The 24,291-nt window shown below is 52.0% G+C and overlaps 1 protein-coding gene across 4 annotated transcripts in view; it reads right to left on the reverse strand.

The window, feature by feature from the left end:
• Window positions 1-23,358, reverse strand: part of CPT1A (carnitine palmitoyltransferase 1A) — a 92,844-nt gene extending 69,486 nt beyond the window's left edge. For 2 of the 4 annotated variants that reach the window (XM_055270798.2, XM_055270788.2), the window contains exon 1: window positions 21,841-21,976. The gene's annotated coding sequence lies outside the window, so the exon portion shown is untranslated. Of the gene's footprint in view, window positions 1-7,058; window positions 7,168-21,840; window positions 21,977-23,210 lie in introns of those variants that run through there. The other 2 variants (XM_055270769.2, XM_063644419.1) reach the window with 2 other exon arrangements.
• Window positions 23,359-24,291: the final 933 nt, after the last annotated feature.

Below are 24,291 nucleotides of genomic sequence, written 5' to 3' on the forward strand. Positions count from 1 at the left end.
ATGCTCAGCTAATTTTGTATTTTTTTGTAGAGACAGGGTTTCACCACCTTGCCCAGACTGGTCTCGAACTCCTGTACTCAAGCGATCCACCCGTCTCAGCCTCCCAAAGTACTGGGATTACAGGCGTGAGCCACCATGCCTAGTGATTTTGCTTTTTGAAGTCTCAATTATCCATGGTTAACCACCATCTGAAAATATTAAATGGAAAACTCCAGGCTGGGCATGGTGGCTCATGCCTGTAATCCCAGCACTTTGGGAGGCCCAGGTGGGTGGATCACTTGAGGTCAGGGGTTCAAGACCAGCCTGGCCAACATGATGAAACCCTGTCTTTACTAAAAATACAAAAATTAGCTGGGCATGGTGGTGTGTGCCTGTAATCCCAGCTACTCAGGAAGCTGAGGCAGGAGAATTGCCTGAACCCGGGAGGCAGAGGTTGCAGTGAGCTGAGATTGCACCACTGGTCTCCAGCCTGGGGGACAGAGTGAGACTCCATCTCAAAAAAGAAAAAAAAATCATAGTTTTAGATTGTGCACCATTCTGAGCAGTATGATGAAAGCTCCCACTGTCCCACTCCCTCCTGCCAGGGATGTGAATCACCCCTTTACCCAGGCTATCCATGCTGCCAACACTCCCTGCCTACAGGGAGTTACTACACAGTAGTACTACACAGGAAAACACCTCATGTACACATCTGTCCCCCGGAATCAGAGGGGGACTAGTTGCAGGACCCCCATGCATACCAAAACCCATGAATGTGCAGTCCCTTATAGAAAATAGTGTAGTATTTGCAAATAACCTACACACATCTTCCTGTATACTTTTTTTTTTTGAGACAGAGTCTCGCTCTGTCCCCCAGGCCAGAGTTCAGTGGTGCGATCTCGGTTCACTGTAACCTCCGCCTCCCGGGTTCAAGCGATTCTCCTGCCTTAACCTCTGGAGTAGCTGGGACTACAGGCATGTGCCACCACATCTGGCTAATTTTTGTATTTTTATTTTATTTATTTATTTATTTATTTTTTATTTTTTTATTTTTTTTTTGAGACGGAGTCTCGCTCTGTCACCCAGGCTGGAGTGCAGTGGCGCGATCTCGGCTCACTGCAAGCTCCGCCTCCCGGGTTCACACCATTCTCCTGCCTCAGCCTCTCCGAGTAGCTGGGACTACAGGCGCCCGCCACCACGCCCGGCTAATTTTTTTTTTGTATTTTTAGTAGAGACGGGGTTTCACCGTGGTCTCGATCTCCTGACCTCGTGATCCGCCCGCCTCGGCCTCCCAAAGTGCTGGGATTACAAGCGTGAGCCACCGCGCCCGGCCCTTATTTATTTATTTTTGAGATGGAGTTTTGCTCTTGTTGCCCAAGTTGGAGGGCAATGGCACGGTCTCGGCTCACTGCACCCTCTGCCTCCTGGGTTCAAGCAATTCTCCTGCCTCAGCCTCCTGAGTAGCTGGGATTACAGGCCCCCACCACCACGACTGGCTAATTTTTGTATTTTTAGTAGAGACAGGGTTTCAGTATGTTGGCCAGGCTGGCCTTGAACTCCTGACCTCAGGTGATCCACCCGCCTCAGCCTCCCAAAGTGCTGGGATTACAGGCGTGAGCCACCGTGCCTGGCTTTCATTTTTGTATTTTGAGTACAGACCTAGTTTCACCACGTTGGCCAGGCTGCTCTCAAACTCCTGACTTCAGGTGATCCGCCCACCTCGGCCTCCCAAAGTGCTGGGATTACAGGTGTGAGTCACCGCGCCCAACCCTCCTGTATACTTTAAATCATCTCTAGATGACTTACAATAATGAATACAATGTAAATGCTATGTAAACAGTTGTTACTCTGTATTTTTATTTTGTATTATATTTTGTTATTATCTAGGTTTTTTCTTTTTCCCCAAATATTTTCAATCCTTGGTTGGCTAAATCCACAGAAGCAGAACCCGAGGATACAAAGCTGACTGTACAGGTTTGGTACCGTCCGCAGATACAGGCATCCACGAGGGGTCATGGAATGTATCCCCCAAGGATAAGGGGGGACCACTGAAGTGTAAGACTGCCTCCTGTGGCCAATAGGGAGTGCAGATCTAAACCACAGGAAAACACCACTTCACACTTAGGAGGATGGCTAGTATCACAAAGATGGATGATAGCAAGTGTTGGTGAGGATGTGGAGAAATCAGAATTCTCATGCATGGCTGGTCAAATGGTGCAGCCACCTTGGCAAACAGTCTGTCCATTCCTCAAAAGCTTAAATATAGAGTTACTGGCCTGGCATCGTGGCTCACACCTGCAATCCCAGCACTTTGGGAGGCCAAAGCAGAAAGACTGCTTTAGGCCAGGAGTTCCAGACTAGCCTGTGCAACATGGCAAGCCCGTCTCTATATAATAAACAAAAATTAAAAAAATTAAAAATTGGGCCAGGTGCAGTGGCTCACCCCTGTAATCCCAGCACTTCGCGAGGCCAAGAGGATTGCTTTGGCTCAGGAGTTCGAGACCAGCCTGGGGAACGTGGCAAGACCTCATCTCTATTAAAAATCAAAGAAATTACCCAGGCATGGTGGTGCATCGCTGTAACCCTAGCAACTTGGGAGGCTGAGGCAGGAGGATCGCTTGAGCCCAGGAGGTGGGGCCTGCAGTGAGCTGTGATTGCACCACTGCACTCCAGCCTGGGCAACGAGAAGATCTTGTCTTAAAAAAACAAAAAATTTGTATAAAAATAGACTTACCATATGACCCAGCAATTCCATTCCTACATATATACCCAAGAGAACTGAAAACATGTGCATAAAAAAGCCTGCACACGAACACTCACAACATCATTTAGATAGCCAAAAAGTGGCAATAAATTCTGCTGATGGATGGATAAATATAATGTGGTCCATCCATACCATGGAATAGTATTCAGCAATGAAAAGGAATGGACCTCTGACACCTGCTGCAACATGGATGGGCCCTGAAGACGTGATGCTGAGTGAAAGAAGCCACACAGAAGGTCATATATTGCTGATTCTATTTATTCTAAATGTCCAGAACAGGCAAATCTACAGAGACAGAGAGTACACTAGTGGTTGGCAGGGGCTTGAAGCAGATGGGAAGATAGGGAGGTCATGGGTAAGGAGTCAGGGGTATCTTCTTAGGGTGATGAAAACATTCCAAAATTGACTGTGGTGATAGTTGCACAACTCTGTGAATATACTAAAAACCACTGAAAGCCTGGGCAACGTGGCGAAACCCTGGCTCTGCAAAAACTACAAAAATTAGCTGGATGCGGTGATGTGTGCCTGTAGTCCCAGCTACTAAGGAGGCTGAGGTGGGAGGATCACTTGAGCCTGGGAGGTCGAAGCTGCAGTGAGCCGTGACTGCACCACTGCATTCCAGCCTGGGCAACAGAGCAAGATCCTGTCTCAAAAAAAACCCAAACAAACTCACTGAAGTGTACACTTTAGATAGGTGAATTTTATGGTACATGAATATCTTAATAAAGCTGTTACCAAAAAATACTGTCTCAGGAAGTGTTGTCTATTTAATGTCTATGCACCTAACCATTCTCTCCTCAAATATATAATGGTGGGGGGTGGATATGTTATTGTTTTCTTCCATATCCTGTCCACCATAATGCTCTGGTCACATTAAGGACTCATTCAGCAGACATGAAGAAGAATGAAATTGGCCGGGCCTGGTGGCTCACGCCTGTAATCCCAGCACTTTGGGAGGCCGAGGCAGGAGGATCACCTGAGGTCAAGAGTTCGAGAACAGCCTGACCAACATGGAGAAACCCCATCGCTCCTAAAAAATACAAAATTAGCCAGGTGTGGTGGTACATGCCTGTAATCCCAGCTACTTGGGAGGCTGAGGCAGGAGAATCACTTGAACCCGGGAGGCAGAGGTTGTGGTGAGCTGAGATCACGCCATTGCACTCTAGCCTGGGCAACAAGAGTGAAAGTCTCACTCAAAAAAAAAAAACAAAAAAAGAATGAAATCATGTCCCTTGCAGTAACATGGATGCAACTGGAGGTCTTTATCCTAAGTGAACTCACTCAGAAACAGAAAACCAAATACCGCATGTTCTCACCTATAAGTGGGAGTTAAACAATGGGTACCCATAAACATAAAGATGGAAGTAACAGGCCAGGCACGGTGACTCACGCCAGTAATCCCAGCACTTTGGGAGGCCGAGGCAGGTGGATCACCTGAGGTCAGGAGTTTGAGAACAGCCTGGCCAACATGGTGAAACCTCATCTCTACTAAAAATACCAAAAATTAGCCACGCGCCGTGGCAGGCGCCTGTAATCCCAGCTACTTGGGAGGCTGAAGCAGGAGAATCGCTTGAACCTGGGAGGCAGAGGTTGCAGTGAGCTGAGATCGGGCCACTGCACTCCAGCCTGGGTGACAGAGCAAGACTCTATTTCAAAAAAAAAAAAGAAAAAAAAAGATGGAAATAACAGACACTGGGGATTCCAAAAGGGAAGGGAGGAAGTGGGGCAAGGGCTGAAAAATTACCTATCGGGTACAATGTTCACTCTCTTCCCTTTCATCGAGGGCACTCTGGGTACATTAGAAGCCCAACTCCCACCAGTATGCAAAATGCCCGTGTAACAAACAGGCACATGTACCCCCGAATCTAAAATTAAATTGAATTTTAAAAAAGACTCATTCAAAACAACTGTTACCTCATGGCATTAAGGAATTTCTGTGAATTATCTTTTAGGTATTACAAGATATTGTGGTTATGTTTTTTAAGAGACAGAGTCTCGCTCTGCTGCCCAGGCTGGAGTGCAGTGGCACAATCACAGCTCACTGCAGCTCTGGGTTCAAGTGATCCTCCTGCCTCAGCCTCCTGAGTAGTTGAGACCGTGGGTGTGAGCCATGGCACTCAGGCAGTGGTTATTTTTAAAAATGTTCCCATCTTTTATCGATACGTCCTAACATACTGATACATGCAATTTTTATTTTTCATTTTTCATTTTTTATTTTTTTTGAGACTGTTGAGTCTTGCTCTGTCGCCCAGGCTCGAATGCAGTAGCACGATCTCGGCTCACTTTAACCTCTGCCTCCCAGGTTCAAGCAATTCTCCTGCCTCAGCCTCCTCAGTAGCTGAGACTACAGATGCCCGACACTGCGCCCAGCTGGTTTTTGTATTTTTAATAGAGCCCAGATTTCACCATATTGGCCAGGCTGGTCTTGAACTCCTGACTTCAGGTGATCTGCCCACCTCGGCCTCCCAAAGTGCTGTGAGCCACGGTGCCCAGCCTAATTTTATCTTTTATCATGTCTGGGACTTGCTTCAAAATCACTTGGGGTGGGACAAATGGAGGGACGGGTAGGAATGAGCCACGCGTGAGATCGGGTGAAGGGCAGGGCCGCGTTAGCCCAGTAGGCAAGTGTCTCTTCTACGCGCATTTGAGATCTCCTGATGTTTTAGAATGTGTTGAATGAAATGCAACATTCATCCGCTGCAATCGGAGCTCAAAAATCTCATGTTTGGAGAGCTCCTCAGATACTCCAAGCGCCCCAGGTGCCCACCTCCCGGGAAGGGAAGCACACACTTCTCACCCCATAGCCCACCCAATACAACAGGGCTGGCAGCAGAGAAACGGCGTAACCCATCTAGAGCCAGGGAAGATAAAACCAGGAGGAGCAAAGGTTTCCGGGGCCAGAGCGTGTGGAAAGGTGGCCATGCCCAAGCCCCCTTACCCTGTCCCCACTACCCACAACCTGGAAATACCTGGACAGTCACCACCTGCTTGCCCAACCCAGCAGGATTTTTATGACCCTGGTGTGAAATGGATGAGAAAGGAAAAGCAGGGCCTCCCCGCAGTCCCGGCCTCCCTGAGTGCCCGCCTCCCCCTAGTCCCCACCTCCCCCCTCCACCCCCGTGCCTGCCCCCGCCTCACCCAGCCAGCCTCTTCCAGGTGCTTCCTCTTCAGGCAGGAGGCCACGCTCCTGGCCCACGCAGGGACTTCACCTCTCCCCATAAAGAGGGCCCACCTGCTCCCTGCCTTTCACCCAGCTGGGAGTGGATGCAGAGTGGCAGCTTCTCCCACCTCTGAGTCACCGGAAACAAAGCCGGGGGACTGCAGAAGACACGGCTGCCGTGGCTTCACGGAGGCCAACCCACTCCGGTGAGTGCCCCCCAGCTCCTGGGCTGGCCTCACTCACTCCAGACACAGGGCAGAGGGTTCCTAATGTCTCTAAAACCAAGGAACTCATAAGAATGGTAACCAGATAAAGCCATTCGCACCGCACCCCCCCTTCCCTCCCTGGCCCTGGAGAGTAGAGGGTCCCAGACCAGAGTCTGAGAGTGGTCAGCACGTTTCCTGCCTTGATGTACCCCTGCATTGAAAGCCAGCCTGAGGCCGGGCACTGTGGCTCAGGCCTGTAATCCCAGTACTTTGGGAGGCCGAGGTGGGAGGATCACTGCAGGTCAGGAGTTCAAGACCAGCCTGACCAACATGGTGAAACCCTGTCACTACTAAAAATACAAAAATTAGCTGGATCTGGTGGCACACGCCTGTATTCACAGCTAATTGGGAGGCTGAGGCAGGAGAATCACTTGAACCCGGGAGGCAGAGGTTGCAGTGAGCCGAGACCAGGCCACTGCACTCCTGGGTGAGAGAGTGAGACTCCGTCTCAAAAAAAAGGCCGGGCGCGGTGGCTCGCGCCTGTAATCCCAGCACTTTGGGAGGCCAGGGGGGCAGATCACGAGGTCAGGAGGTAGAGACCATCCTCGCTAACACGGTGAAACCCCGTCTCTACTAAAAATACAAAAAAAAATTAGCCGGGCGTGGTGGCGGGCACCTGTAGTCCCAGCTACTCGGGAGGCTGAGGCAGGAGAATGGCGTGAACCAAGGAGGTGGAGCTTACAGTGAGCGGAGATCAGGCCACTGCACTCCTGCGGGAGAGTGAGACTCCGTCTCAAAAAAAAAAAAAAAAAAGAAAACCAACCCGGCCCTCAGCGTGCCTTTCTGTAACATACTTTACTTAGCACGAACGGGATCCCTCAAAATTGGGTCTGCGGCCTCCCTCACCTGCGGCATAAACAGGACTGGGACCACAGGTGGCTAACCTTACCTTCCTGGAAACAGATGGCAGCCAGGTGAGGCAGGTGAGCAGCTGAGACCGGGATGGGTGGACAACAAGCCCAGGGTCAGGGGCGCCAAGGTCTTCCAAGGACCTGGTGCTTAGGGAGGAGTAGGGGGTGAGGTGGGGTGTCCAGGTGGAAGAAGGCCAGTCACTAATAAATTCCTGGACCTCAGATAAGCCTCGCAAAAACTCTGGGAGGCCAAGGCGGGCAGATCGCTTGAGCCCAGGAGTTTGAGACCAGCCTGAGCAACATGGTAAACCCTCATCTCTACTAAAAATACAATAAACCAGGCGTGGTGGTGAGCACCTGTAGTCCCAGCTACTTGGGAGGCTGAAGGGCGAGGCTCACCTGAACCCGGGAGGTTGAGGCTACAGTGAGCCATGATCACACCACTGCACTCCAGCCTGGGCAACAGAACGAGATCTTGTCTCAAAACATACACACACACACAAGCCCCAGTGAACTTTACTATATACTGTTTTCTGTCTTAAACGCTTGAAATCACAAGATACCGCAAACACACAGGCAAGCAGAGAATAACACCTGTGTACCCTCCTGGAATGAACAAATTTAACATTTTGCTGTATTGATTTAGAATGTCTCCCACACTCCACCTCCACCAGTTTGTTTGTTTATTTTTGCTTTTGTAGAGATGGGATCTCACTATGTTGCCCAGGCTGGTCTTGAACTCCTGGACTCAAGCAGTCCTCCCTCCTTGGCCTCCCAAGCTGCTGAGATTACAGGTGCCCAGCCCTGCAAAAATTTCTAAGATGCAATAGATACAACCTCCTCTCCCTGTCCCCAGAATGTGGGGCTCATCTTTCCCTATATATTTGAGTATCTACAGGTGCATACAGTGCTACCACATATGTGCGAGGCACACACAAATGCTGCCTACTCTGTGCGCGCTCCTGCAACTTGCTCCTCGTCCACATTGAGTTCCAAGCTGCCCCACGCCCACCCACACAGCGCTGGCCCTGCTGTCCTGCACCCCTCTGCTGGCAGGAACCAGTCTGCTTCTGTGTCCCTGCTGGGGCTCACGGAACTTCTCTGTTCACTTTTTCACTGTTGCAAACAAAGAAGCAGACAGTGGCCTTGTCCGTGTTGCAGCATCGTATTTTAATGGGGGTAGAAAAAGAGCATGGTGTTCGAGGGCACCGCTGGCCTCTGGGGCAGCCTTCCTCATGCCTGCCCTGCCCTGCCTGCTCTACCAAAGGTCCAGCTCCTTCTTGATGTGGTCATCCTGCCCTCTTTGCCCTCGCTGAAGTCCCACCTGCTGCTCGACACCCCATCTCCCTGTGTCTCCCAAGTCAGCTTTCCCAGGGTGTCTGAGTGCCCTGCCCACCTCGCCATCGCCGCCACATCGGCCCCAGCCAGGGGCTTCTTGGAGAGGGGGGCACACTCCACCACTTTGCAGCCTGTGTTCCTTCCGCTTCTGTGTGTCCAGAATGGGCCACCTGTCCGCTACAGCCAGGCCTGGGTCAGGGCCCTCCACCTCCCACCTGCGTAGGAGTCCCTCACCAGGCTCACTGCGTCTTCTCCTCCCCAGCACCTTTCATCGAGGGCAGGAGGCCAGGGCACCTGTGTGTTACAACTCCCCTTCCTGGAAGCCTTCCCTGGGGTCCTGGGCACGCCCTGCCAGACTGGGCACTGTGGCTGGGAGCCCCAGCACGCTGGGAGGAAAGGCCCTCAGGCCAGCTGGCAGCCGGGCCTGCGTCTGGATCCAGGCCACCGACACTGGGCAGCCTCTTTGCTCACCCCTTCAGCCTTCCTGAGGCTGTAGCGAGGAGGGCGGCAGGGGCACGGCATGGCCTGAGGCTTGGGCAAGCAGGCGTCCGCCTCCTCAGGCTGGTGGGGGCCCTGCCACGTCCCACTCACGGTGTACAACTAAACCGTTAGTCTCTGTGGGCCAGCCCCACTTCCCGTTCCTTCTTCCTCCTGGGGGAGGCCACCAGGCACACAAGCTGGCCCCGGTCCATCTGCTGCTGCCTTGGGCCCCTCTGGCTTCTGAACTAGTAGGTGGCTCCCCCTGCACCCCGGGAGTCAGCCAGCCCCTCAGGACTTTAGCTTCAACCTGAGCACACTGCACCTGACCTTCCAAGCACGTCTTCACCCAGCCAAAACTTCACCAGCTGACAACGAATCTCGCCACCTGCCCACGTGCCCGCATCCTCCCCAGGGTTTCTCTTACTGAGAACGCCGGCACCTGCCCTGCCTGGGAAGAAGTAGGGATGGACTAGGGCTGTTCGCTCCAGTCCCCAGAACCTGCTGATGTGAAGGTCCCCAGGCCCGCGTGTCCCACCAGCAACACGTCTGCTCTATAGCCCAGCTTTCCTTTCTCCAAGCCACCCCCATACAGAGACTTCCCAGAGAGACCTGCCCAACGGCTCTTTAATCCACGTCACCCCAGGGGCCGGCCTATCTGCAGCCCCTCTCCTTCTGCGATTTTCTTCCATGCCCAGGTATCAGAGACATATCACAGCCCTGGTGGGAAAAGGTGGTGTCCTGGGAGACAAAGTTTACACAGCGTGACCACTGGGATCCAAGCTGCACGGCAGGGCGTGCACCTGCGCCCCAAGTTCAAGGATGGTTAGAGGAGAGAACACTTTTACTGGAAAGAAAGGCAGAAAAGAGAAGGAGGAAGAAAAGTTAAAAGGAAGAAATGAGAAAATACAGAAAAATACAGATGGATGAAAAGAGAACTTAACCTCTCCCCTGTCACTCACTCGTTCCCTCAAATCATCACGGAGCGCTCGGACGGGAATCCCGAACTAGCCCTGGGAACAGACTCGTGGAGGAGGCAGCTCTGGGTAAGTAAAACAGGCAGGCCCTTGGGGGCTGTTCCTGACCTAAGACCCCTCCTTGCTGTGTGCCCCCAGGCCAGCTATGGGGTAAATCGGAGGTGGCGGCAACACCCCGGCAGCCTCCACCACGCCAAAGACACATCGTCCAGTATTGTCGTGGGGCCGCAGATGTGTCTATTTTCACTGAAAGTATAGAAATCACTTCTGAGAAGCTGGCACGGTGGCTAGGGCCTGGCCTGTGCCTCTGCCCCAAGTGGACACGAGCCCTGAAAGGCTGAGTGGGAGGCCAGATGCAGTGTCTCATGCCTGAAATCCCAGCACTTTGGGAGGGCAAGACGGGAAGATTGCTTGAGTACAGGAGTTCAAGACCAGCCTGGCCATCATGGCAAAACTCCTTCTTTGCCAAAAATACAAAAAATTAGCTGGACGTGGTGGCGTACACCGGTGGTCCTAGCCATTCTGGGGGCTGAAGTGGGAAGATTTCTTGAGTCTGGGAGGTCGAGGCTGCAGCAAGCCCGGATTGTGCCACTGCACTCCAGCCTGGGCAACAGAGTGAAACCCTGTCTCAAGAAAAAAAACAAAAAGAAAAGAAAGGCTGAGTGGGGTTGGGTGGGGGGTGGAGATCGCCCACCTGGAGCCCACCTGCTGGGAGCTCACACAGACCTCCTTGCCCAGAGCACACTGGGTGCCCACCAACTCCCAGGTGGAGCACGGGAGCCAGGCCACATGCCATCTTGGAGGCTATGAAGGGACTCATCACTGAGGTCTGTGCCAGAGCACTTAAGCACCTTATACTAATCTGCTCTCGGAACCACACAGAGATGCAGAATAAGAGGCCCCAGCCAAGGCCGCAACCCCTTCATCACAATTGTCACAAATCCACTGTCCCGTCTCCAGTTCACCTATTCCATGGTTGTTCCCACCGCCTTCCAAGCTCAGCTCTCCCTGTCACCTGCCCCTCCGCCAGGCCCACCAGCCTTGACCTATGCCACTAACTGGCTCGCAGCTGGGAGGTCTTCAGCTCTTTTTCCATTTCTGTTTTCTCCTTTCTTCATACTTAGCTTAAAAAGCTCCCAGCACTTTAGGGGGCAGCCCATGAATCCAAACTCCCCAAGAAATTCTACAAGAGACATTTAGCAATGTCACCTGCACCGGCTGGCAAATGACCTTCACTTGAGAGTTATGTGTCCAGTCTTCCAAATACACTTCTCTAGGACGTGAATCCTTGTGTCATCTGAATTGAATCCTGAAGACTACAGACAGTTCTCCAACGCTGAATGCTACATCAACAATCATGGGGGGGAAGGTGATAACACATCTTCAATTTTGCTTACGATTATCTTCATTTTAACAACTTTGCTCAATATCCCCCAAATCCTTGGCCAATAAACTGCTCTGGTACTTTGTTTTTTGAAAGTGTTCACTTTGTTCCCTTTCTCCATAATCAATTCCTTTTAACCAAAACCTTTCACCTCTTTCGAAGTCATTGGCCTATGAATCCTAACACTGGCCACGTAATCAAGAAGCCACCCATAACACAGGTCCCTATGCCCTTTGAGCAAACCTCCCCACCCCTGCACCCCCAATCCTGCAGAGCTGAGACAGGCAGGTGGCTGAGGAAAGCAGGTGAAAGGTCAGCTTGATGCACCGTGCATTGCTAGGTTTCAAAACATGCCCAAGGAAAACGGAGATATGGGAATTGCCTCTGTAATATAAAACAAACAATAAAACTTGATACGTGACAACGGACTTCCAAGAAAATGGTCTTTATAGCAACTGAAATATGTAAATAATTTCTGAGTGGGACAGAAGTCTTTTAACAGCCTTGCAATCAACAGGTATGGAGATACTAATAGATAGGTGGGTGGGAAGGTAGGTAGGTAAGACATGAAGATTCCTTTTTGTGCTTTTAGTAATGAAGTTACAGAACGTTCCTTTTTTTTTTTTTTTTTTTTGAGATGAAGTTTTGCTCCATCACCCAGGCTGGAGTGCAATGACATGATCTCAGCTCACAGCAACCTCTGCCTCCTGGGTTCAAGTGATTCTCCTGCCTCAGCCTTCCCAGGAGCTGGGATTACAGGCATGCACCACCACACCTGGCTAATTTTGTATTTTTAGTAGAGATGGGTTTTTACCATGTTTTACCATGTTGACCAGGCATGAGCCACTGCTCCCGACCCAGAACATTCCTTTTACCAAACCCTTTGGCATATGCTAGACAATGTGACCCATATATATTTTTATATTGGTGTATTTGACTAGCATTAGATCATTTAATTCCACTAGCACCCTAGGAAATGGGTACTAGGGCTATCTCCATGTACTAATGAGAAAACCAGGGCTTAGATGTCAAGAAACTTGCCCAGTGTCACAGCCAGCAAATAGCAGGGCTGGAAATCAAACCCAGGTCCAGGCCAGGCGCTCACGCCTCTAATTCCAGCACTTTGGGAGGCCGAGGCGGACAAATCACCTGACATCAGGAGTTCGAGACCAGCCTGACCAATATGGTGAAACCCTCTCTCTACTACAAATACAAAAAATTAGCTGGGCGTGGTGGCATGCACCTGTAGTCCCAGATACTAGGGAAGCTGAGACAGAAGAATTTCTTGAACCCGGCAGGTGGAGGCTGCAGTGAGCCGAGATTGCACCACTGCACTCCAGCCTGGGTGACAGAGTGAGACTCTGTCTCAAAAAAAAAAAACAAAAAAAGAAAAAAAAAGAAACCAGGTCTAACTCCAAAACTTATACTCTTAACCCCAAAAGTAAAGTGGTAGGTACTACACAAAAAGTTCTACTTAGGATTCCTAAAGTTACGACACAGATATAAAATTAGGTCACTGTTGTAACCAAAATGATGAGATTGCAGCCAGCAATAAAACTCCAGTAAGTACAAACACCATCAGTGCCAACTGTAAAATTATTCACATGCTGCAGTCTTCCCACTAGCATTGCACAGTGCCCATGCACACAGCAGCAGGCTCTGCCTTCTATTCAAACCCAGCTAACAGCTGCCCATCTCCTCCAGCAGTAAACAACTGTGTTGGAAATCCTCTGAGAAAAGGTTACCCATGGGAAGCGACAGCTTAGCTCAGCAGGAATACCAGACAGGGCCTCTAGGAACAGAGAAAGTGTGAGGCTGGATGACATGGGCCCCATCCCTGGAAAAACTGGAGAAGGCACTGTAGGCAGGGTCAGAAGCAGTGTCTCTGGCGAAGGGCAGGGCAGTTATCTTATCATCTACAACACATTCTTGGATGCCTGGGTGACCAATGCCTGGGAAGGTTCTGCTTCGCTAGAAAGCTAGTGCCAGCCTCCGGGACTGGCTCCAGCTCGGGGAAACCACCTTCACAACATGCATGATTTCCAAGGTGGCAAAAATCTGACCTGGCCTCCGCACTGCTGCCCAAAGAACTTCAAGGGAAGTACCAGGAAGGCTCTGGAAGGACATCAGCAGCCCAGGGGTTTCCCTAGAACTAGCACACACGTGCAGTAAATTTCATGGCTCTTCTGAACTGAGATGCAGGCAAAAATTAGCAATAATGGGAAGGAAAAAAAGCAGCAGCTCCTCTTCTCTGGGCAAGTGTGGGTGTGTGCTCTCTGCACTGTAGAAGCCACATCGTTATTCAATTGCAGATGTGCACATCTGTAATGGTGCCCTTGAACTTTTCCAGTAAATGTGTATACACACAAATAGAAGTTATTTCCCAAACTTGGCTGGGGGTGTTGGCTCATGCCTGTAATCCCGGCACTTTGGGAGGCCGAGGCGGGCGGATTACCTGAGGCCAGGAGTTCAAAACCAGCCTGGCCAACATGGTGAAACCCCATCTCTACTAAAAATACAAAACATTAGCTGGGCGTGGTGGTGGACGCCTGTAGAAGGAGAATTGCTTGAACCCGGGAGGCGGAGGTTGCAGCGAGCCAAGGTCTCACCACTGCACTCCAGCCTGGGCAACAATAGCGAAACTCCATCTCAAAAAAGAAAAAAAAAAAAAAGAAATCGTTTCCCAAACCTGATGGAAGCACCTTAGAAGTGAGAATGTGAGACTCACCTTATGTTTTTTGGAGGGTTTCATGTACAAGAAAGGTGAAGGAATTATTGTTTTTTTTTATAAGACAGGGTCTTGTTCTGTTGCTGAGCATGACCTTGAACTCCTGGCTTAAGAGATCCTCTTGCCTCAGCCTAAGCTGGGACTACAGGTATGCTCTGCTACGCCCAGCCTAGAGCTTTAAATATGAAAGGTTGCATCTTGAATTCATGACTGATTATTCAATATTCACACGATTTAAATCAGCCACACAGTGAATTTCCTGTACTGAAGTTTATCGTAATGGACTATTCACATTTATGGGGTCAATATAATGGGTTGTCAGGTTATAAAAGGAATTCTGGGCTGGGCACGGTGGCTCACGCCTGTAATCCCAGCACTTTGGGAGGCTGAGGCGGGTGGATCACCTGAGGTCAGGAGTTCAAGACCAGTCTGGCCAACATGGTGAAACCTCATCTCTACTAAAAATACAAAAATTAGCCGGGTGTGGTGGTGGGCGCCTGTAATCCCAGCTACTCGGGAGGTTGAGGCAGGAGAATCGCTTGAACCCGGGAGGCGGAGGTTGCAGTGAGCCGAGATCATGCCACTGCACTCCAGCCTGGGTGACAGAGTGAGACTTTGTCTCAAAAAATAAAAATGGTAAAATAAAAGGAATTCTGGACTGGGTATGGTGGCTCATGCCTGTAATCCCAATACTTTGGCAGGCGGAGGCAGGAAGTTCGCTTGAGCCCAGGTATTTGAGACCAGTCTGGGCAATGTAGCAAGACCCCATCTCTACAAAAAATACAAAAAAATTAGCCAAGTTGTGGACAGTGCATGCCTGTGGTCCCAGCTACTTGTGAGTATCGCTCGAGCCCACGGGTTTGAGGTTATAGTGAGCTATGATCATGCCCACTGCACTCTAGCCTGGATGACAGAGCGAGACCCGGTCTTACCAAGTACTGTAAAAATTAAGCCAATTCTGGGTGGATCACTTGAGGTCAGGAGTTTGAGACCAGCCTGGCCAACATGATGAAACCCTGTCTCTACTAAAAAACAAAAACTAGCTGGGCGCAGTGGTTCATGCCTGTAATCTCAGCTACTTGGGAGGCTGAGGCAGGAGAATCGCTTGAACCTGGGAGGCGGAGGTTGCAGTGAGCCGTGATAGTGCCACTGCACTCCAGCCCGGGCGACAGGGCGAGATGCCATCTCAAAAAGAAAAAAGCCAATTCAAATTTAGACCTTATAGTGCACCACGTCAATAAGTAATGATTAGATAAATACAGACAAGTATGATCTTAGAAAAAAAAATTGGGAAAATCCACAGAGATTCACAATTTTATAAAGAAGATATCCAACGTATTGACAGACCCAGTTATCTGACCTAGCTATTCAAGCCCACCAGAAGTTAAACGGCTGCTACTTCTTTCCCACTGTGCCTGCCCTGCCTCCAGCCAGCATCGGCACTCAGGCAGGAGCTCAGACTGCAAGGAGGAGACCTGCACCTGCCCAAAGGACATCCTAAACTCCCTCTTCGTGCCAGTATATTGTTCCCACAAATGTCCCTAAGACAACAGGAGCGGTGTCCCCTGTATCTCCCATGCATATTCTTCACCTTTGCACAGAATATAACAACTTGAACTTCTAATTCCAACTGAACTTGAACTGAACTTCTAATGTGGGGACTGCAAAATACATTGGTGTCCCTAAATCCCACCTGCAGCCAGGACATTATTTGCTAGAACCTGTATTTACTTCACACACTCAAAACTCTCTTCACATCTGACCTCTGACAGGATCCTCACAAAACTCGTGTGACACGGAATGACAGGTGTCAGATCCACCACTTTACAGATGAGGAAATGGAAACCCAGAAACCCTAGAGGTGGATTCAGTGCCACATCCAGTCTGCATGGGGTAGGGAGTGGGGGCCTCCAAAACCCAGGCCCTCTGGCTGCCCAGTGGTCTGGGAAGCAGCCTGGGAAAGGGAAAGAAAACACACAGTTCTGGGTTCAAATCTCAGCTCTACCAGTTACTCAGACCTATGACCTTGAGCAAGTGTTTGCCTCACGTAAAGTATGCAGGATGCCCTTACCTCCTCCGGCAAACTGCAGGAGGACGTGGCAGCCAGCTCTGACACCTGTTAGGTCTTTACTGAGGGAACACGTTCTTTGTCCCTTTCCAACTGTAGCCCTGTGGTGCCAATGCAAACCCTTTAGGAATGTGGATTTCTCTTCCTACCTGTTTTACCCCCACCTCATGCCAAATCTCAAGCCAGCATTTGATACCCTCTAACTTCGATGTATACCTTTCAGCAATTTGTCATTGTATTTTGCGCAAACTGTACTGGACATCACATCGCACCACTGTGTGTATTTGAAGAAGTATAAAGAACCAGGAAGCCCGGTGTGGTGGCTCATGCCTGGAATCCTAACGCTTTGGGAGGCCAAGGTGAAAGGGTCACTTAAGGCCAGGAGTTCAAGACCAGCCTGGGCAACATAGTGAGGCCTGTCTCTACAAAAAATATAAAAAATTAGCCAGATGTGGTGGCATATGCCTGTGGTCCTAGCTATGCAAGAGGCTGAAGAAGGAGGATCCCTTGAGCCCAAATGGGAGATTACATTGAGCTATGATGGCACCATGGCACTGCACTCCAGCTTGGGCACCAAGGCAAGATCCTGTCTTGAAAAAAAAAAAAAAAAGTCCTGGCGCGGTGGCTCATGCCTGTAATCCCAGCTCTTTGGGAGGCTGAGGCAGGCAGATCACCTGAGGTCAGGAGTTCAAGACTAGCCTGTCCAACATGGTGAAACTCATCTCTACTAAAAATATAAAAATTAGGCAGGCATGGTGGTATGCACCTGTAGTCCCAGCTGCTTGGGAGGCTGAGGCAGGAGAATCGCTTGAACCTAGAAGGCAGAGGCTGCATTGAGCCGAGATCACACCACTACACTCCAGCCTGGGCAACAGAGTGAGACCTCCTCAAAAGAAAGAAAAGAAAAGAAAAGAGAGAAAGAAAGAAAAATGAAACAAAATCTCCAAGAAAAGAAAGGGAAGGAAGGAAGGCAGGCAGGCAGGCAGGCAGGCAATAAAGAACAAAGAAAGCAAACCTCCATGTATTAAAACTTTTTCAGGGCACCAGAGGAGATGACAATTGGCAAATCAGGGATAAATGCTTTTATAAATGAAGAATCATTTTATAAAAAGTCAAATTTCAGTGATAGCATATGACAGTTTCGTCTTTTCTCTTTTCTTTTTTGAGACAGTCTTTCTCTGTCAACCAGGCTGGAATGCAGTGGCGTGATCTCAGCTCACTGCAACCTCCGACTCCTGGGTTCAAGCGATTACCCTGCCTCAGCCTCCCGAATAGCTGGGATTACAGGCGTGTGTCATCATGCCCAGCTACTTTTTTGTATTTTAGTAAAGACAAGGTTTCACTGTGTTGGCCAGGCTGGTCTCGATCTTCTGACCTCATGATCTGCCCGTCGTGGACTCCCGAAGTGCTGGGATTACAGGCGTGAGCCACCGCACTCGGCTGACAGTTTCTCCAGGGCATCAGAACACAGTGTTAAGAATGCTGTCTGTGGTGACTTAATGTGACTCGATGACCACAGGACCCCCTGAGTGAGCCAGGGCTGGTGGGCGAAGCAGATGTCACTGCAGAGAGCTAGCAGCTTGCTGTGGGGAGAGAATAGGGACATGGTTTTGGGTCCAGACGTTCTCAGCCACAGTAGCAGCGTGAAGGAAGGTGCATTGAGGGGGGACCCAAATGCTCCTCTGCTCCCTGCCTCCCTCACAGGAACTTCCCATAACACAAACAGGAATAACAGTGCCCCTCGTCAGGCGGTTGTGGCAATCCAGAGTGGAAAAAGGGTGCCTCAGGCAGGGCGAGGGGGCTTATGCCTGTAATCCCAGTGCTTTGGGAGGCTGAGGTGGGAGGATCGCTTGAGGCCAGGAGCGCACTATGATTGCGCCACGGCACTCCAGCCTGGACAACACAGCAAGACCTTGTCACTAAAGAAAAAAAAAGGAAAAGAAAAGATGTCTCAAATGTTCTGTCATTCCTTCAACACATATCTGAATGTCTCTGCTCTGGGCCACTGAAATAATGAGGAAGGTGAGTGTAACGGTGAGTTAGGAAGAAGTAGCAGCACTTAGCCCCGGCCGCATGTGGGGGCTTAGGGAACAGGAAGAATGCAGGCTGGCTTTCCGGCTCCTAGGCTGGGTACCACAAACCACCAGCATCAGGAGTATGAAGCCTTCCTTTCTTAACCTAAAGAACTTGGTGTCCAACACCTAACCTATATCCCTCAGGAAGCAGAGCGATACCCACCCTACTGCCCAACCCTCCAAGGTGACCGTGACCCTCCTGCACACCCTGGAGAGGCACGCCTCACCCAGCAGCATGATTTCTTTCATTGTTAACTTCCAAAGACGTTCCTGGACCGAAGAATGATCCTCACACAAAAAAAGGCAAAGGCAGACACTTCTGAGGCTGTCAAGTTACCCAAATAGGGTAGCTGGCCTCAGCCCAGGGCCTGCTGGGGATCCAACCTTCATCCGACATTTGGATGGGGTAAAAGTTGAAATTTACACAAGGTAACAAATATTTGAAGCTAGCAAGCAGAAAAAAGTCCTTACTTGTGTTAAGCAATCAATTTGTTTAAAAAACATATCCTGTACATGTCGTCAAAGGAACTGGTAATGGTGGCATCTGGAGAGGGGAACCAAGTGAGAAGGACACTACTCTGTATCTGCACCTTTTAAAAAAAAAAAAAGAAATAGAGACAGGGTCTGGCTGTCACCCAGGCTGGAGTGCAGTGGTGCAATCATAGCTCACGGCAGTCTCCACCTCCTGGGCTAAAGCCATCCTCCCACCTCAGCCTCCTGAGTAGCTGGGACCACAGATGCACTCCACCAGGCCCTACTAATTGTTTGTAGAGACAGGGGTCTGGCTCTGTTGCCCAGGTTGGTCTCGAATTCCTGGCCTCAAAGCAATCCTCTCACTTTGGCCTCCCAAAGCACTGAGATTACAGGCGTGAGCCACGGGGCCGGGCCCATTTGTGCCTCTTTAACTTTGCATTGTGTGCTTATATCGCTTATTTGTAAAAACAAAACAAAAAAATGTCTTCACAAGAAAAGCTCAAGACTGGCAGAAGAAAAGTGAGGCCTCTTTAAACTGTGTTGGAGAGATCCTCTCCAACACACTTTAAACAAACAATCTCGAACAGCCATTTTAATTCTTAAAGCACCGATTCTTTCGGAATTCAAGTTCAGCCTTCCACCAGCAACAGAACTCTGGCCTGCCAATAATAACCATGCAGAGTGACTAAACATTTTTTCCAACAAAGGAAAAAATGCAAACGATCAAAGTGCAGAAGCAGCCCTTGGCCCGCACAGGCTCCGGTTTCCGCCTCCCGCCGCCGCTGCCACCGCCCCTGCGCCTTTAGATTTCGGGCAGCAAGTTTAATTGCTCGCTTGGAAAGCGTCCTCGGAAGGGCACCGCCAGCAACTGCGGCTTCGCGCCCCGCCCCTTCCCCCAAGCCCCGGGCGGGCGTCACGTGACGGCTGAGAAAAGTAGGGGAAAGGTCAGCAGCAGCCCCGCCCCCGGGCTGGCGCGTCCCAGGCGCTCGGATCCTGTTCCACCCGCCGTGCCCACAGAGACCTTCCGGAGCGAGTTGGCGCGCGTCCCTGTGGCCACCCCAGCGACAGCGGGAGAAATGCAACGCACCTCTCCGTGGGAAGGTCGAGCCCTGCGGTGCCCAGCTGTGGGGACAGCTCGGTGCTCAGTGCTTCTGATGACAGATGCTGCATCCAGCGAGCCAGAAACGCAGGCACCGCGCTCAAGAGCCCAGGGCGCGTCTAAAAGGGGCTCACTGTGAAGCCCCAGTGAAAACTGAGGTGTTTTTATGAATGAGCACGCGGGGCCAGGGTTGGGTAAGGGCAGGCCCTCGTTCCAGGACTCCCCGGAGGCCCAGCTTGACCGCTCGGTGACCACTGGTCCGGGGCCGGGGCCAAACGCAGCAGCCGCAGCAGCATCGGAAGGGACCCAGTTTAATTATCTTCCCCTCCAGGGTAGGCAGCTTGTTTTTAGTACCAACTCGAAACGTTATTTTGGCCTGTGCATGATGCCAATTTCTGCCACTTTGAAACAAAGTGTGTGCACTCCCAAACCTGGCCCTTTTTATTGTTTGATTCCAACTGTTAAGATAGAGTTCCAGTGCAAGGTCTAGGCTAGCAATGCTTCACAGGAAGGAAACCAGTAATTTACATGCGAAAAGCAGTCCACAGGCTCTTGGTATTGAGGCAAAACCAATCCAAAGAACCAGCTGTGAATGCTGATGGTCCCCAAACCAACTGACAGCTGGATGCTCGCTGGCCTCAGCGGTATGCATTCTCAGCGACACTAATGTCCTCAATTTATTGCTACGTTCACTCGGTCAGAGTCGCCTTAAAGAATTTGGAAAGGCCCGGGGGTGGGGGTGCTTCCTGGCTTAAATAAAAGACCAGTGCTCAGCCATTTTTTATTCACTTGGTTTGTGGCTTAGAATGAAATAAACATGCTTGCATATCTGGAATGACCAGAAACCGGACACCTGTGGAAGAAAATGGTGTAACAAAATACACCGTTGCAAAAGGTAAAACCGATTTTCATTGTATTCGGTAACTTACAAAGTTACCGGCTTCCTACTAAAATCCGCCCTTAAATATTTTATAACACACGGAGCCGAGAGGAACCGAAAGCCTGTGCCGAGTTGGGAATAGTAATTTTGTTATGTATTTAACCTGGTAGTTAGTTGGGATTTTTAACTCTCTGAGTTGTTTTCTTTTTTTAAAGTAAGATCTTTGAGTCCTGCGGCTTTAACGAAAGCCAAGGGCGGATTTACATTATAAAGACGCTGACCCACGGCCTTTCCTGACAAACCGAAAGAAGCCGGCTGTTGGCTAGCCGCGGCGGTGGCTCCGAGAAGGGGCTGCCCCGCGTGGCCCTGACCGCACCGTCGGGCTCGCAGGCCAAGTTCGCCAGGGCACGGCCACGTGACACCCCCACCCTCCCGCGGCCCCACCGCTCCCAGCCCGGCACGACCTTGGGCACGTGCTCCGCGCCCACCTGCCCTTGACCCAGCGCTGCACGGGAGAGGCTGCGGGGCGCTCCCAAGCAGGCACTGGGCCCGGCACCCTGATCCTGCTCACGGCAGCGCTCGGACCGCGCCTGGAGTCCCTGCGCCAAGGGCGTGTCCCGACGGCTGCACTGCGAGGGCGGGCGTGGGCAGGGGGACCGGGGAGAAGGACGCTGGGATGGGGTCAGCGGCGCCCTGCCGAATCCCGAGGGCCGAGCATCCCTCCCTCAGCCGCACTGCACCTGCCCGCAGGTGACCGACCCACGGGCGGACCCCCAGACCCAATCCTCTCCAGAGCCAGGGTGGGATGGGCAGGGACAAGAGCCGGAGGCCCTACTGGCCCCGGGCGAACGCATCCTGGAAAGCATCTAGAGCGTCCAGCATCCCTCCCACGGCCACCCGCAAGCTGACCGACCCCCGGGCAGACCCTCAGACTCAATCCAGCCCGGGGCGGATTAAGGAGTGGGAGACAAGGGAGCCGGTGGCCTCGTTGGCCCCGGGCCGGAGGCGTCCAGCCAAGTCCGGAGGGCCGAGCATCCCTCCTGCGGCCGCAAGGAACCCGCCTGCGGAGGGACCGACCCCCGGCGGACCCTCAGACCCAATCCCCTGCGGGACATGGGGAGCCCCGGCCTCTCTCTGGGTTCAGGATCTCCACAACCCCGCCGTCCGGGGGTAATACCGGGGTTCCTCTCGGCGCCCCGGTTCCGGCGGCGCCCCCCACCCGGTCCGATTCCCGGCAGCCCCGCGCCCCGCCCGTCCCCGGTCCCCGCAGCCCGCAGGGCCGCCCCGCCACCCTCCCCACCGCGCTCGACCGGGCCTCACCGAGTCAGCTACGGAGGTGCGGCAGCGGCGGCGGCGGCGGCGGTGGAGTGAGCGAGCGGCCAGCGGGCGCCGGGGAAGGAGGGCCGCGGGCAAGGCCGAGCGCACCCGACGCCGGCAGCAGCGGATTGGCTGAGGCGGGTCCGGCTGCGGCGCCTGCAGGCGGGTGACTGCCGGCGCGCGGAGGGCGGGCCCGGGGCCTCGGCGGGGCGGGGCGTCCGCGGGGCGAGGAGGGGAGGGAAACTGAGGCTCGCGCGGGTGCTCGCGTCCTCGACCTCTGCCGGAATGGGGTCTAGGACCAGATTCCTCACCCTCCGAGCCTCAGTTTCCTCATCCGTAAAACAAGCCATCTCGTGGAGGCAGTGCGCATAAAATCGCTTAGCTCCGTGCCTGGTTCATGCTCGCGACTTATCTATCGGCATTGCCCCGTGTAATGCTCCAGGCACCCCCTGATGGTATTCACCCCCCGACTCCTTTATGCAGACAAGGGTCGCGGGCCAGGAAATAAGTTACCCCACATCACTGAGCTGAGGAGCAACCGATCCACAGGGAGTGGTGGCGCGCGCCTGTAATCCCAGCTACTCAGGAGGCTGAGGCGGGAAGACCGCTTGCAGCCAGGAGTTCGAGGCCAGCCTGGGCAACGTAGCGAGACCCCCGTCTCTAAAATAAAAGCGGAGGGAAGTGATAGATCGGACATTGGGCCCAGATCCGATTCCACAGCCCATGCCCCAAATCAGACCTTATACCACGAGTGACCGTCATCGCGATCCAGAGGCAGCGTGGCTCCTCCTCATCTAGCTAGGATAAAAATGCCTCACTTGGGGGGCTTTGGCGAGATTTACTAAAATAATTCTTCCAGCGTCAAGAACATAATAGGTGCTGGGAGAGGAGTAGCTGGAGCCCAGGGCAGAGTGACCGAGAGACCCTTGTGCTGGAGCTTGGGACAGGGGCCGGGAACGGGAACTGAACATCCACCGGTCCCAGGAGTCTAGGGCGAGCGCAGCTGCAGGGGACCCGGGGGGTTGAGGGGGAGGGAGAGGGGCCCCAAGCATAAAAGGAGGGCCAAGGGGCTCTTCCCGCCCGGGAGCCACCCCTCCCCTATCTTTGCCCGCAATGCTTCCAGGAGGGAGCTGGCGGCTCTGCATACAGCAGGTGCTCCATAAATGCACCGATTTTATGAACAAAGACTCTTTTAAACCTCTTTTATGAACCCTGCTCTTTTTAAGTTCGACCACTTCTTCTAGTTATGAAAAATCCATGTTTGCAACCATCCTTCTCTCTGTATCATTCGGTTGTTACCGCAGAAGAATTTAGAAGAGAAAATGAAAGTTCTCCTTTGATCCCGCCCCCATCACCGCTGCAATTAACTCTACCTGCGGTTCCCGGGCTTGCTGTTTTAAAGGAAGGCTACGATGCAAGCTGTCTGTAAGGCTGTTTTGTTTTCACTTGGCTTACGTCGTAGACAGAGTTCTCTGTGGAGGGACGGAGATGACCACCGGCCTTCCCAAGGCCGCAAGAGATTTCCTTTGACTATGCTGTGATCCATTTGCGCGGCCCCCATTGGACAATTAGGCCCTCCTCCCCGCCCCCCACCCCACCATCGCAGGTATAAATAAAAGCTGCGTTGGCAGTCGATGTACCTCCTGGAGCTCCTGATTCTCCTGTAGCATAGATCCCTGGAGGTGAAGCAACCAGGCACGTGCTACATTTTGGTGACACAGGCCAAGCTACCATGCTGAAAAGCTTACCAACTTCCACTGCCACCCGCGCGTGCAAGCGGGGCCCTGTCTCCGATTATGGATTATTTTAATCTTTGCCAATCCTAAAAGGAGGGGTGGGGGAGGGAAGAATCTCTCATCTCTCCTTTTAATTTGCATTTCTTTGAGGTTAGAAGTTGGGGGTTTGAGGCCGGGCGCGGTGGCTCACGCCTGTAATCCCAGCACTTTGGGAGGCCGAGGCGGGCGGATCACGAGGTCAGGAGATCGAGACCATCCTGGCTAACACGGTGAAACCCCGTCTCTACTAAAAATACATAAAAAAAAAAAAATTAGCCGGGCATGGTGGTGGGCGCTTGTAGTCCTAGCTACTCAGGAGGCTGAGGCAGGAGAATGGCGTGAACCCACGAGGCAGAGCTTGCAGTGAGCGAAGATCACGCCACTGTACTCCAGCCTGGGTGACAGAGCGAGACTCCGTCTCAAAAAAAAAAAAAAAAAAAAAAAAAAAAGAAGTTGGGGGTTTGTTCCCCTGCTGGCGCTTGTCTGGACCACGAGTGAGCCCAGGCACTCGACCCCCGCAGATTTCACCGTCCCAAAAGGCCAGTGGGCTGGGCCAGGGCACACGTTCCTGACGGGCGGCTGCACTCCACGAGCCCTGGCGGCTCTCGCGCGTGAGGCTCTCCTTGCATGTGGGCCTTCGCGGTTTGCACTACGGAAGCTGGACTGTCATTCTCACCGC

The sequence above is a fragment of the Symphalangus syndactylus genome, chromosome 1, assembly GCF_028878055.3.
Source record: "Symphalangus syndactylus isolate Jambi chromosome 1, NHGRI_mSymSyn1-v2.1_pri, whole genome shotgun sequence".
NCBI classification, from domain to species: Eukaryota; Metazoa; Chordata; class Mammalia; order Primates; family Hylobatidae; genus Symphalangus; species Symphalangus syndactylus.